At 44.3% G+C, this 13,653-nt stretch overlaps 1 long non-coding RNA gene across 3 annotated transcripts in view; it reads right to left on the bottom strand.

The window, feature by feature from the left end:
• Positions 1-2,935: 2,935 nt before the first annotated feature.
• LOC308185750 overlaps positions 2,936-13,653 on the bottom strand; it is a 47,388-nt gene continuing 36,670 nt past the window's right edge. For 2 of the 3 annotated variants that reach the window (XR_013943730.1, XR_013943731.1), the window contains one exon: positions 2,936-13,263. This is a non-coding gene — a long non-coding RNA (uncharacterized lncRNA). The remainder of the gene's footprint in view (positions 13,264-13,653) is intronic. The other variant, XR_013943729.1, reaches the window with a different exon arrangement.

Below are 13,653 nucleotides of genomic sequence, written 5' to 3'. Positions count from 1 at the left end.
TATGTGAAGAGATGACCGTAGGGTTTTAGTTACGTGAGTAAATCAGACTGGACAAGTGCCATTGTGGAGGCTTGGGACCCTTCCACAGCACCAAAATTTCTGCACTGAGAAAATGTAGAGGAAGTACAGGGAAATATATTCCTATTTCTGCACTGAGAAAAATGTAGAGGAAGTACAGAGAAATATATTCCTATCGCAGCTTTAAAATGTTAGAACACCTGCCCTAAGCTCCTTCATAGAGAAAAATGTATCAATAATAGAGCAAACACTTTTTTATTTATAAACAGGAGTACTACCTAGGGTACTACCTCCATTTTCTGTCACTATTATCTTCTCCTTCCTATCCCCAGCTAGCCTCAATTCCTTTTATGTCATAGACAATGTACATGTGGGCTATGTATTTTAGCACAATAAACATGCACAGCAGCATCTCAGTTTATTCTTCCTAAAAATTTCCTTGCCATTTTATAGATACATTTCCATAAAGCTTTTATGCCAAGAGATCTTTAAAATCACTCCAGTGAATTGTCGATTTGCCTATAATCCTTCATATTCACCACCATCCATCCATCCATCCACCCGTCCATCGTCCGTCCATCCATCATGTTTAGGTTCTGTTAGTCAGAAGATCACATCGTAGAGAAGAAGGTACACGAGTCATGTGGCACATGACATAAATTAAATTGGGTGTCAAGTTGGACAAATCCAAATTCTTCACTTAGATGAAAGAACATCCTGTGATATGCTCACTGATGTGATCTGTGAGTATTTATAAATCAGTAGTAGCCCCAAAAGAATTTCTTGTTGGAATCCATGTCTGGTTTGGAATAGGAGTGAAATTTACATGATTTCACAATTTGTTTACAAGCAATCTGCCAACAGTGAAAAGGGCCAAAGCAGTGTGTGTATCCATTGCATATTATTAGCTTACAATTAGTGTTCTTACACTGGACATGCATAGGTAATTTTAAGTTTAGTTTCAAAACAAATCACCACCTTGAGGGCTAGAATTCTCTTCCCCGGTTTTACCACTGAATAATTATGTTGACAAGGACCTAATACACTGAAAAATGTAAATGTCATTGCATAAAATAATCAATGAATAAAAGAATTATTGCATAAAATGTGCTTACATGGAAAAAACAGCCTGCTTTGCTCTGGTTCAATTATTTCCATCATGCATAAATATAATAATAAAATCCTGGCTCTGCTGAGGTCATTGTGAGTTTTGCCACTGACTTCAATGGGCTCAGGATTTCCTTCTAAGAGCTGATTAGTGGGAAGTTCAGATTTCATAGAGAAGACTAAATGTAGACGTTACATGCTGGCATTATGAAACTCCTTAGTCTTCATATTGTCAAATGATTAAGATTTTGCACCATATTTCTTTTCAATACCATGTAAGCATGCTTACTTTGTTCAGACCTTTAAAACAAATTAGTAAGATGGGTATAAAGTTAAGTGATATTAAGTCAGGTTATCACAAGTCCAGGGACACGTTATTACTAGGCCATGGAATGAAAAGCTACAAGATGGGCCAAGATTATTATGCAGGTTGGAGGGTGTAGTATGAAGAGAGGGCCTTTTTCTTTTCTTTTCTTTTTTTTTTTCTTTGATCTTTTTTTTTCTTTTCTTTTCTTTTCTTTCTTTTGGGCTTTTCTTTTCTGGGGTCTTGGCTTTTCGAGGGCTGGGTCTTTTCGGAGGGACGGTAGGGACGGTCTTGACGGGAGGGCTGGGCTGGGCGGGCAGGGGCGGGGCTTCGGGGCGGGCTTTTTCGGGGTCGGGGCGGCTTTCTTTTCTTTTCTTTTCTCGGGGCGGCGGCAGTGGAGGGGAGGGCGGGGAGGGGCGGGGCGTGGAGCTCTTTTCTTTTCTTTTCTTTTCTTTTCTTGGGGGGGCTGGGGGCTGGGGGGTCGGGGGGTCGGGGGGGGGGCGGGGGTCTTTCTTTTCTTTCTTTCTTTTCTTTTTTCTTTTCTTTTCTTTTCTTTTCTTTTCTTCTTTCTTTTCTTTTCTTTTCTTTCTTTTCCTTTCCTTTTCTTTCCTTTTCCTTTCCTTTTCCTTTCCTTTCCTTGTTTCCTTTCCTTTCCTTTCCTTTCCTTTCCTTTCCTTGGCCAGGGCCTACCGTTGCCATCCTTTCCGTCCTTTCCTTTCCTTTCCTTTCCGTTCCTTTCCTTTCCTTTCTTTCCTTTCCTTTCCTTTCCTTTCCTTTCCTTTCCTTTCCTTCCTTCCTTTCCTTCCCTTCCCTTCCCTTCCCTTCCCTTCCTTCCCTTCCCTTCCCTTCCCTTCCCTTCCTTTCTTCCCTTCCCTTCCCTTCCCTTCCCTTCCCTCCCTCCCCTCCCCTCCCCTCCCCTCCCCTCCCCCTCCCCTCCCCTCCCCTCCCCTCCCTCCCCTCCCCTCCCCTCCCCTCCCCTCCCCTCCCCTCCCCTCCCCTCCCCTCCCTCCCCTCCCTCCCCTTCCCTTTCCCTTTCCCTTTCCCTTTCCCTTTCCCTTTCCCTTTCCCTTTCCTTTCCTTTTCCCTCCCTTTCCCTCCCTTTCCCTCCCTTTCCCTCCCTTTCCCTCCCTTTCCCTCCCTTTCCCTCCCTTTCCTTCCCTTTCCTTCCCTTTCCTTCCCTTTCCTTCCCTTTCCTTCCCTTTCCTTTCCTTTCCTTTCCCTTTCCTTTCCTCGAGTCTCCTCGAGTCTCCTCTCCTCGAGTCTCCTCGAGTCTCCTCGAGTCTCCTCGAGTCTCCTCGAGTCTCCTCGAGTCTCCTCGAGTCTCCTCGAGTCTCCGCTCTCCCCTCCCCTCCCCTCCCCTCCCCTCCCCTCCCTCCCCTCCCCTCCCCTCCCCTCCCCTCCCCTCCCTCCCCTCCCCTCCCTCCCCTCCCTCCTCTCCTCTCCTCATCCTCTCCTCTCCTCTCCTCTCCTCTCCTCTCCTCTCCTCTCCTCTCCTCTCCTCTCCTCTCCTCTCTTCTTTTCTTTTTTCTTCACTTCACTTCACTTTGCTTCGCTTCTTTTCTTTCTCTTTCTTCTTTCCTTTTTTCCTTCTTTCTTTCTTTCTTTCTTTCTTTCTTTCTTTCTTTCTTTCTTTCTTTCTTTCTTTCTTTCTTTCTTTTCTTTCTTTCTTTCTTTCTTTCTTTCTTTCTTTCTTTCTTTCTTTCTTTCTTTCTCTCTTCCTTTCTCTTTCTTTCTTTCTTTCTTTCTTTCTTTCTTTCTTTCTTTCTTTCTTTCTTTCTTTCTTTCTTTCTTTCTTTCTTTCTTTCTTTCTTTCTTTCTTTCTTTCTTTCTTTCTCTTTCTCTCTTTCTCTCTTTCTCTCTCTCTTTCTCTCTCTCTTTCTCTCTTTCTCTTTCTCTCTCTCTTTCTCTCTCTCTTTCTTTCTATTTCTGTTTCTCTCTTTTTCTCTCCTCTCTCTCCCTTTCTTCCTTCTTTCCTTCCTTCTTTCCTGCCTTCCTGCCTTCCTGCCTTCCTTTTTTAAGTGAACGTGCTGAAACTTGGATATACACAAATGATCATATTTCTTTTTCCAAACAGTCCAGATCATTTTACTTTCCACCCTCAGCATCTACTTCTCAGGAGGGACAAAGGTCTGCACTACTAACAGAATTAGTTTGTCTTATGCAATCATTTAAATTGATCAGATCCTCTGTGAGAAGGATTAGAAATATCACCAGAAGCCTTCAATTCCTTTCCTTGCTTTCTCTTTTTCTTTCTTTCCAAGCATGTTGACCTGTATGAGTTGATCTTTACTCCACAGTCTTGGGCAGCACCGTTCTAAGTTTCATCTCAGTGTGAGGTGAGGAGAACATCTTCAACAAATGCCTTGATGTGAAAATTGCAATCATATATGTCCAATGCTACTTGAACATAAATACTGTTCAAGACAGCACTTTTCTTTCTGAATGCTTATAAAGTTTTATATCACCTAAATGACACAAAACAGGGGAAAAAAAAAAAACAGGAAAATGAGAGCTAAAGAAGACACAAACTTGCATTTTTACGCTCTGGTTTCTCAGAAATAAGCTTATAGCTACTCTTTTCTGCAGAAAGCTAAGGAGGATTCATTTCCAGAAATGCTCTGGCCCAAGAACAGCTCTTAAAGGGAGAGTTCCTCTGTTCTATGTTACTAATGTACTATAACTGATGTTACACTCAAGCAACTGATGAATGATAAAGGGGAGGGACACAGTGCGAGGAGGGCTTCTAAAACAGAAATAACAGTTGGAGATTTTTGTTGCTATGTAAAAAAAGATGCCTGTGATCATTTTTCTCCAAGTGGAATATATATATATATATATGTATTTAAGAATTGCCATCATTATTTTAATTCATGACAGTGCTACTATTTTCAGGACAGGTTGCCAGGTCTAGCAGCACATGAGAGTTGCTGAACAGGAAGACAGAGACCTCTTATCAACAGCAATATGTTGAATCTCACCCAGAATATCACTCTGTTAAAAAAATCAGTTCTGGAGTGTTCACATCTGCTGAGATTATTATATAAGAAGAGGCCATTTCTTCTCCAAATCACTCTCACACACGGACTGTTGCAGGCAGCTCATGAAGACAACTTTGTTTCCTGACCTGTACACACATTTCTTGTTGCACAGCTGTGCTGAACACTCCCAAGGAATCCAGGATGTAATCCAAAAGCACGCAATTTTTCTAGCAGTATGTTATGATTGATGGTGCAACAAAATCTTCCAATTAGCAACCATAACTGCAAGGAGAAAGTTAACCAATTGTAAAAAACATAAATATAAGGATCCCCAGTTTCATTATGCACAAATGTCATCCTACATGATATACAGATAGTTGAATATGAAAAATACAGATTATTTGAAGATAAATACTTGTGTGTTTGCAGCCCAGAAAGCCAACTACGTCATGGGTTGTATCAAAAGTACTGTGGCCAGCAGGGCGAGGAAGGTGATTCTGCCCCCCTGCTCAGCCCTTGTGAGGCCCCACCTGGAGAAGAACACAGAAGTATTAGAGCAGGTCCAGAGAAGGGCCACAAAGATGATCCAGGGGCTGGAGCACCTCTCTTATGAAGACGGGCTGGGGGATTTTGGGTTGTTCAGCCTGGAGAAGAGAAGGCTCTGGGAAGACCTTACAGTGGCCTTCCAGTGCCTAAAGGGGGCCTACAGGAAAGCTGGGGAGGGACTGTCAGGGAATGTGGTGACAGGACAAGAAGTAATGGCTTTAAACTAAAAGGGAGTAGAATTAGATTAGACATAAGGAAGAAATTCTTCACTCAGAGGGTGGTGAGGCACTGGCACAGGTTGCCCAGAGAAGCTGTGGATGCCCCATCCCTGGAAGTGTTCAAGGCCAGGCTGGATGGGGCTTTGGGCAACCTGGTCTGGTGGGAGGTGTCCCTGCCCATGGCAGGGGCTTGGGACTGGGAGATCTTTAAGAGATCTTGTCCCTTCCAACCCAAACCATTCTGTGGTTCTATGATTCTATGAAATGCAGGATTGAAATCTTGTCAGGATTTAATTTTTGAAAGGACATCCTTTATGAACTACTACTGGCCCCACTAGAAGAGCTGTTGTTGGTAGATTATTTTTCACTACCTGCTCCTGAAGGTGATGATCTGAATTCCCTGCAATGTCTCTTGCAGAGGCAAAGCCATAATCAAACCCAAATGCAGATATCTCTTTTCAGATCTGTGCCTAATTCATTTCCATGTAGGCAGCAGCTTTGTGTGCACCCCAGGCTCCCAGCCCCAGGCTGCTGTGTCAGCCCCAGCACCACAGCACAATTAACACGTCTGAACCTGCCACCACTTGCAAGGGTACAATCTTGCCATGAACTCACTATACCAGGGGATCTCTCAGCTTTGCCAAAACAACTGCAAGGTGCAGGAGAAACCTGAGCAGATAAGATTGCTATCAATAAGATATTTCTAGTCTAGCAGCCTCACCACAGACTCACTGCTTTCTCTCTCAAGCAAGAGAATGAAACCATTTTTTTCTCATGTTCTTGCAGTTATTGATGTAGTATGTTTCTAAGAGTTTATTTTGATTTGAGCAGTGCCCTGAATCATTCTGTCTGCAACAGCAAATGCTGACAGCCTCCTTTCTGGCCTCTCTTACAGTGAATACTTTTGTTCAAGTGCATATTGCTGGAAAGTTGGATTGAATAAAGCATATTCATTGCACGCATATACTTCTCCCCAACCTGTGTGCAAGTTCAAGCACTGTATGTTTCAATTCTTATTTCCTGCAGATTCTCAGATAACCTCATTTTTCCCTTACATATAATTTGAGGGGCCTTCTGACTCAGACTTTGTTCCCCCTGGGACCTTCCCCAGTTCTTTACAACATTCCTGCATTTCCAGGTTATTTGGACAGATTAACTCCAGCGAAGTTGTCACTACTGCCCTTTTCTCCCGGCAGCAGCTTCCAATCACAGGGCATGGCAATGCTTCCCAACTTACGGATTCAGCCCAGGGTTGCCGTCCCATTCGCTCTGAGCCCTGCCAAGTGATGTGAACACCATAGTCCCCACATTTCTCTAGAATAACAATAAAGCTGACAGCAGGTTCAAGGTCAAGGTAATACCAGTTCAGAACTTCTCGGTTATTTTTCCATTAATGTACAAACTTTCCCAAATCCAAATCAAACTGGAAGGAAAAAGCAATGTGTGCATTAAGGCAACAAAATTTGGGATGGGATGTTCTTTTTCTAGCCTGCCTTCCATTGTGGTCTGACAAAGACATCACTTGCAAATCAACATTGCCTTCTGGAACAGCTGTTCCTCAGTGACTTAGAATAAGAGTAACTCCTAACAGTCGTCTGAAAATAGAGGAAAGCCAGTGTTGGTTAGAAAGCAGCCCCACACTACAAAGTCCATGCTGACTTGCTATCATATTTTGCCACATGGACAGTCCTCCATCCTCTTAATCTGACCATCAGCAACAAGGGGAGGAACATCCTTCTAAACCACAACCCCCAGCAGAAAAACTAGCTGGGTGTAACCTGCAAGCAGCACCTAGTGAGAAAAACTTTTCTGTGTGCTGGGACCACATTTAAGAAATAATTTTACTGCTCACTGCTGCAAAGTAGGGTTCTTAAACGTGAACCTATAGCAAAGAAGAAATACACAGCAGGCCAGGTCAAAAACTAAGTAAAACTTGTGCGGCTGATTGAAACTAAATTATTATATTTTTTTTTGTTAAAGAAAAGGCTTCAGTCTGATGTTTGGTTTACAATCAAAGACAAAGAAGATTTTGTGCCAAGGTATAAGATGGATTTCTAAGTGTCCAGTGCTTCCAGGTCAAACACTTTGGGGCTGGTGGCTCCAAGGTAAAGATGGAATGGTTCTGTCTTCCCTCCTTAGCTTCAGGGAGCCTGGATGCCCTGAAGAGCAGCAAGAGTCCTGACTCCCTGATGGAGGATCACATCCTGAAAGCACTGTGAGGCTCACAGTGCTGCCTTTGTGTGGGAGCAGACCTGCCAGCTCACTGTTGCCCTGAGATACCCCAGATTTGGTCAAAGCAGATGCACAAGGAAAGTCCAAAACATTTTGTAATTCTAGCTGGAAAGATGTTTTATAACTTCCCTGAGTCTGTGAAAAAAAATAAAATGAAAGTGAAGTCATATGTAGAAAAACTGCAAAAGCAGGACCCAATGCTACTCAGCAGCATCTTTGTTTGCATATTCAGCATTATAGCTTGGGATGATTTCTCTGGGGAAGGAAGCAGTTTTCATTCTCTGAGCTACCAGCCTATAAAATACTCATTACCATAGTTATATGGAAGTTTGTATCCAAGGCTAAAGTTCAGCCAGTGATGTTTGGCAAAATTGCAGCATTTTGGAAGCAGCAAGGATGCCAACTCCAGCACTTTATATTTAAATGTTTTAATGTGGTATCATAGCAATCCTTGCTACCAGAGAACTCTTAGCACAGACCAATTTATATGCATGCATATGTATGTATATGTTTATTTAATTATGCATGCTCTGTTTAGACGTTTGTGCTGGGAAGGGGCCATGTAAGGGACAAGCGGGCCCTGGGAGAGCCAAGCAGATGACATGACCTGCAGCCTTCTAAGGTTTCTCCTATAATATGTATTTTACATCATCTGATTTTTTTTTTTTTCCGCAATCTCTTTCTTGTGTTTCTCTGCACTTGTAGGAGCTTTAATTAGCTGGGGAGTACTGTTGGTTGAAGCCATGCGCCAGCACCCACCTCCCCAAAGAAGACCTGTGCCTCAGACAGCAGGGTGCAAGCACTAATTCCAGCGAGGAGGTCTTGGGTCCCCAGAGGACCTGCTTTTGTAACAGGTGGATTTGGTGGTTTGTTCTTCTGTGGCTTCATCTTGCAGCAGAGAGGTGAGAAAATCAGAAGTAGCCGTAAGAAGAGAGGGCCTAACAGAGAGGCCTCATACGTCTCTTCCTGCTTTTTTCTGGATCTAGACAAATCCTGTAGCACTTTTGGTTTCATATCAAAGCCCTTTGTGGTACCCGGACTTCTGACCCTGCCATCTCCTGCTGCAGAAGTACATAAACTACCTCAAAGTCTAAATCACTAAGGGAGAGGAAAGCAATGGTCATCCTCCCTAAAACTAGGTCACACATTTCCACCCTTCCCTGAATGCCTGTGGGACATCAGATCTGAATGTATTAAGTTTTTACATGCATATGATCAAATTCAATCTTGCTAACACAATTCAGCTGAAGGCAGAGTCACCAGAACAATCACTCGGGGCTGGGCATTGGCATTTAGACCATTAGCCTGTGAAACATTTCACAGCACTAAACGACTTGTATAACCCAGTGATGCAACGAATGACATTTTGTTCCGCAGACAACCAGAGCTCCAAATGCCTCCCCATTCATGCTGTATTTATGCTGTTGTGCTACCACAGACTTCGGAAGAGCCACTCCTGAGTTAACTCCATGAAACTGAGACATGACAAAGTAGTGCTGCTGCCACGGATGGGCTTTGAGTTACACATCCTTTCTCCAGCAATGAATGCTTGTCGCCTTGTCTTGAACTGCCCCTGTGGTACAATATATAGAAAATGCCCCTTTCAGTCTGTTATCAGTTTTTCCTAAAGTAAATCCACACTACGGCCTCGAATTGGACTACAAACAGTACCAGATACCTCAGCTCACTGTGACCTGGGGAAACAGGCCCAAGGTGTTCAGTAGCTAACAGATCACCATATTCACGGGTTTGAATGTACCTTTGTTGTTTGGGATCACGTATTCCTTCAGGTCTGTGGGCAGATCTACACATTCAGTGAAGTGATAGCTTTTACAAACATGACCAGAAATTTTCAACCTCTTACCATCTGGCAATATTATTTGCCGGCGGGAGGTGGGGAGGAGTTTGGCTCAAAACGAATCCATCCGGTCTAACATAATCATTTCATTTTGGGTATATCTTAATCCCACCTTCCTTCTTTTTGCACTGCTTTGAAACACTTGTATGGTTATATAACAACGGTTTCTGCCAGCATGTTTATAATTATCTCTAGTGCTCAGATCAAAGAGCACTATCTGCCCTTGGTTCTTCTGTGATATTACAGTGTGGGGAAAATAACATCAAACCCAAACGAGAAACATCCTGTTGTCTTGTTAGCTCTCTGCCAGGAGGCAAAGCAGGAGGAGGAGGGAGCAGCCTCAGGGCTGCATCCCTCTCCCTGCTGATGACTTAGGAAATCACATTCCAGCTGGTCATCTAGGCTCCCAAGGGCTATGCATGCACGTATGCACCAGAGGAGCTAGTACAGTATCATCCAAGAGTAATAAAAGAAGGAAATCAGTCAGCCATTTCATGAAGGCCCCTCCAAATGCTAGAAATGTGTATCAGCTATTTCATCTCAGAGTAAATTAAAAATATCCATCTTTCAAAACTGTGTCTGAAGGCGAAGGGGAGGTCCCCCTCTCTCAGGATCCAGTGTTAATCTGGAGGTGCCATCCCAGTAGGAGCTGAAGACACACAGATCCCTGCACATCTTGTAGGTGCTGCTGTGGCAGGGCAAAAAGATTCAGGAGTTCACCTGGTGACGTCCCTTGCTTACTCAGTCTCAAAGAGTCCAAAGTAACTGAAAAGAGACAGCAGTAAAAACATCAGAAGCAGCATAACAAGAAATAAATGAAAACCCAACCTGCTGGAAGAGAAGCTCCTGCAGGCCCCACATAGATGTCCACTGACACAGCCCTTGGTGGTTGCTCCTGCCATGCTCCACCAACAGGCCAGACTGCTCTCATATGTTCTGCCAAAGATCTGGGAAGATACACACTCACTGGAAAATGCAAGAAAAAGTGAAGGGATTTGGCAAAATTATCAGATTATAAAGACTGCTAGGATATAATACAAAAACACTGGAATAAACAGGGATGGAATTGGCATCCCTGCTTCACGAAATGTGCCAGCATTTTTAAGACTTGGCTGCCTGAACTTTAGCCCTGGTTACTAACTCCCATATAACTATGGTAATGAAATTTTTCAGGCCAATAACAATAGCTCATGGGAGAAAGAGGAGTATTTCCCCACGCAGATTATCTTGATCTCCAGTGCAGCGATGGGTATGTTTTTGTAGGAATGTAGCAATGTGCTAGCTTTCTAACCTCAAGCTCTACATACACATCACTGCACAAGGTTTGTTTGCACATGTGTTTTATAGCTTGCATGCTTAATTACTTAATGATTTATGGCTGTCATTAAACACTGCTGCTCTGCATTTGAGAGGCTCCAGGAGTGAATGGAAGTGACTTGGAATGGCTCCATCTCTTTGCCTCATGAGGAACAGAGAGGTTCAGAGGTTTAAGCACTGCTCCATGTCCTTGTTGTCTGCCCATGGGCTCCTTCAGAGCCTGCACTCCATCCGAGTGGGACAGGCAAGTGAGGACACACAGGGCTGAGCTAGCTCCTCCTTCATTACATCTGACTTAAATTCATCTTTTCCCCAAGAGGCCTCCCTGTCCCTTCACAGGACTCCTGCACATTCCCATATTGTTCTTCACAGGGCTGGGAAGTTGGCAGTCTGGTGAGCTCTCACAGTGGTTGGAGAAGCATTTCAAACAGGGGCAGAGTTAAGGTAGTTGTGAAAGGGCTATTGCAGAAGGCAAGTTCCAGATTTCCCAGTACAGGGAGGTTTAAGTCAATTATACTTTAAGCCTTTAAGTGTTGACTTCGTGTTCTGGAAAGTATCAGGCACATCTAACCTCCTTACATAACTGCCATTCATTTTTGTGTTGCTTTGAGGGCATGGCAGCCGTGCCACATTCCCCATGTGGTCCCTGATGACTCCCACCAAACCAGCCATCCTATCACAGCATTGCCACATAAACTGTCACGGGGAGAGGGACAGGGAAATGTCCTTGCCTGAGATCTGGCCCCATATGCTGCAGGCATGGGAGGACCCCGTGCAAGTTCACTGCAGAGTCGGTGTCCCTCAGCGAGGGGTCTGTGAGGAAATGCTAGATGCCAAGTCTCTTCAAAAGGAGGCAGTAAAGCATCTGGACTGTGATAACATGTCATACTTAAAGCCTGGTGCAAGGTCAGAGAGCCTATTTGTGGAGAGTTTGGTGTTTTTTTGTTTTGTTTTGTTTTTTTTTTTGCTTTGTTTTATTTTGTTTTGCTTTCCTGCTATGCACTGTAAAAGCTGTAAAAGTCTGGAAAATGTTGTAGACAGCTCTCTTGCTGTGGTCCCCACCTCAGATACCCTTTGAAAGAAGGACTCCCCACTTCTGCCAAACATCCTTGCTGCAGCAAATCAGTATTTGTGTTTATTGGGGGTGGGCAGGTTGGAGCTTTTAGAGCACACTGGATATGGAAGGCAGCTGCATATGTGTGTGGGGAGGCAGTATCTACAGAACATGCTGTGTCAAGTGGCCCCAGACTAAATTTATCCTTTGGCCCTGCTAAGGCACAGCAGCTTTCAGAAGAAATTGAGCATGTGTGTAGTTTCAGAGCCCTCTGAAACACTGCCTGCTAGGGTGAAAGCTCTGCTCTTGGGGCAGAAAAGTGAAGGCAAAAAAAAAAAAAAGCCCTTGCAGCTTGCAGGTGAAAAGTTAGCAATCCTGTAGTTCATATCCCCAGAGCCATCACAACTAACTGCCCATAAACCATGTCCTGCTGTGCAAGCATCCCTAATTTCCTTTACCTAATCCAGAGAGATCAGAACTGAACCCTCATTACTTTTCCTAATATTACCTCTCCAAGGGTCGTTGGGTGTCAAACACCATTCCACACCAAACGCCATACTCCAAGTACAGGACCTGATAGCCTGGGGAGGATTAGAGTCATGGTTTGATATCCAGATGTGTTAACAACCAGCAAATAAAATACTGCAAGAGCAGTAAGTCTGGGATGGCATATAATGCTTTTAAGCAGAGGTTACATCTTTGGTGTTCTTTGCTCACATGACCTCAAATTTGGCCTCTAGTCCCTACTTGGAGAGCAACATTTTAAGGGAATTCCACTGCTCGGATGAATTAATTGGATATGTCTGCATTGCACAATGCAATGTACCGCAGAGCTCCTCAGCGTGATGCTGGATGAACTGGCTCCCAAGCCAGAAACAGCACAGCTGCCCCTGGACAGAAGAGATGCTTCCAGTATCTAAACTTATCTCAGTACACACTGTGTCATTGATATGAAGGCTCGGCTGGAACTTGCTCAGGACCTGCAAGGCTCAATACTGCCCTGTACTGATATGCCTTCAGAATACAGACAGTGCTGTGAAAAAATACACTAGCCTCATTTTTAGCCCGACTTCCTAAGGAAAACAGATTTCTGCAGTGACAGTGCGTATGTACATCCCACACCCCTCTCAAACTTTTTTGAACTCGCTGCCTTCCTTTCATGATAAATTGGAGAGAGGTGGAGACATCGTGTGTAATGGCATTAAGTGGCTACACAAAAGGAGGGACACCCAAATTAATATTCCCAGCAAGGGAAGGGCTGCAGTGCAATCTCACTTGCAGTGGTCAGGGAGGGCACAAGGGAGAGTGCCCCAGAAAACCAGCCTGTCTGTGCACCAGGACAGCTTGGTACAGGCTGTGCTAACGGCAGCCTGGAGAGCAGGAGCTTGGAGCCTTGAACGAGCCCTCCTCCCACACATTATAAAATGTTTCAGCATTCAATAACACTACTTAAGATAACAAGATTAAAAAGCCGGGGCTCTTCGCTACTTATCTTAAAAGGCAGTTTAGTTATCACACTGCTGTACAGCAAAGTTGGGAGAGTCCAGTTACTCCACCGGCTGATACAAGCTGCCTGGTTTCTCCAACTCCCATGCTGCAGCAGCAGTGAGGAACTGCGCTCGTGCACAAACCTTGAACAAAACAAACAAAATTCAGGGCTAGAGGAAGAAGGAATGCCAGTTTTAAAAGATTTTAAAATGCCAGGTATAAAAGAGAGGGTTTAGTCTAGATGATTTATGAGCATCCATGCCTCTCCTGCCAGGCTGGGATATGATTTCTGCACAGGGTTATCTCTGGCAGATGCTGCAGAAAAAGTCCAAAGAAATTCCTACTGGCCCTTTCTTCCAGTCTCCTAGAGGAAAGAGACCAGAGGTATGGGGAAAGCCCAGCAGCCAAGGCCAGCCTGACACAAGAGAGCACAGGCCTGGGGAGGCTCTTTAGCTCGGCTTCAGCACCTCACTGATGGTGTGATTGTGGCTTGGTTCAGAGGCACACCTCTGCAGCTGTGAACAAGCACCCTC

This window comes from Anser brachyrhynchus (genome assembly GCF_964034855.1).
Source record: "Anser brachyrhynchus genome assembly, chromosome: Z".
NCBI lineage: Eukaryota > Metazoa > Chordata > Aves > Anseriformes > Anatidae > Anser > Anser brachyrhynchus.
The sequence above is the reverse complement of the archived record's forward strand: the minus strand, read 5'-3'. Positions and strand labels throughout refer to the sequence as shown.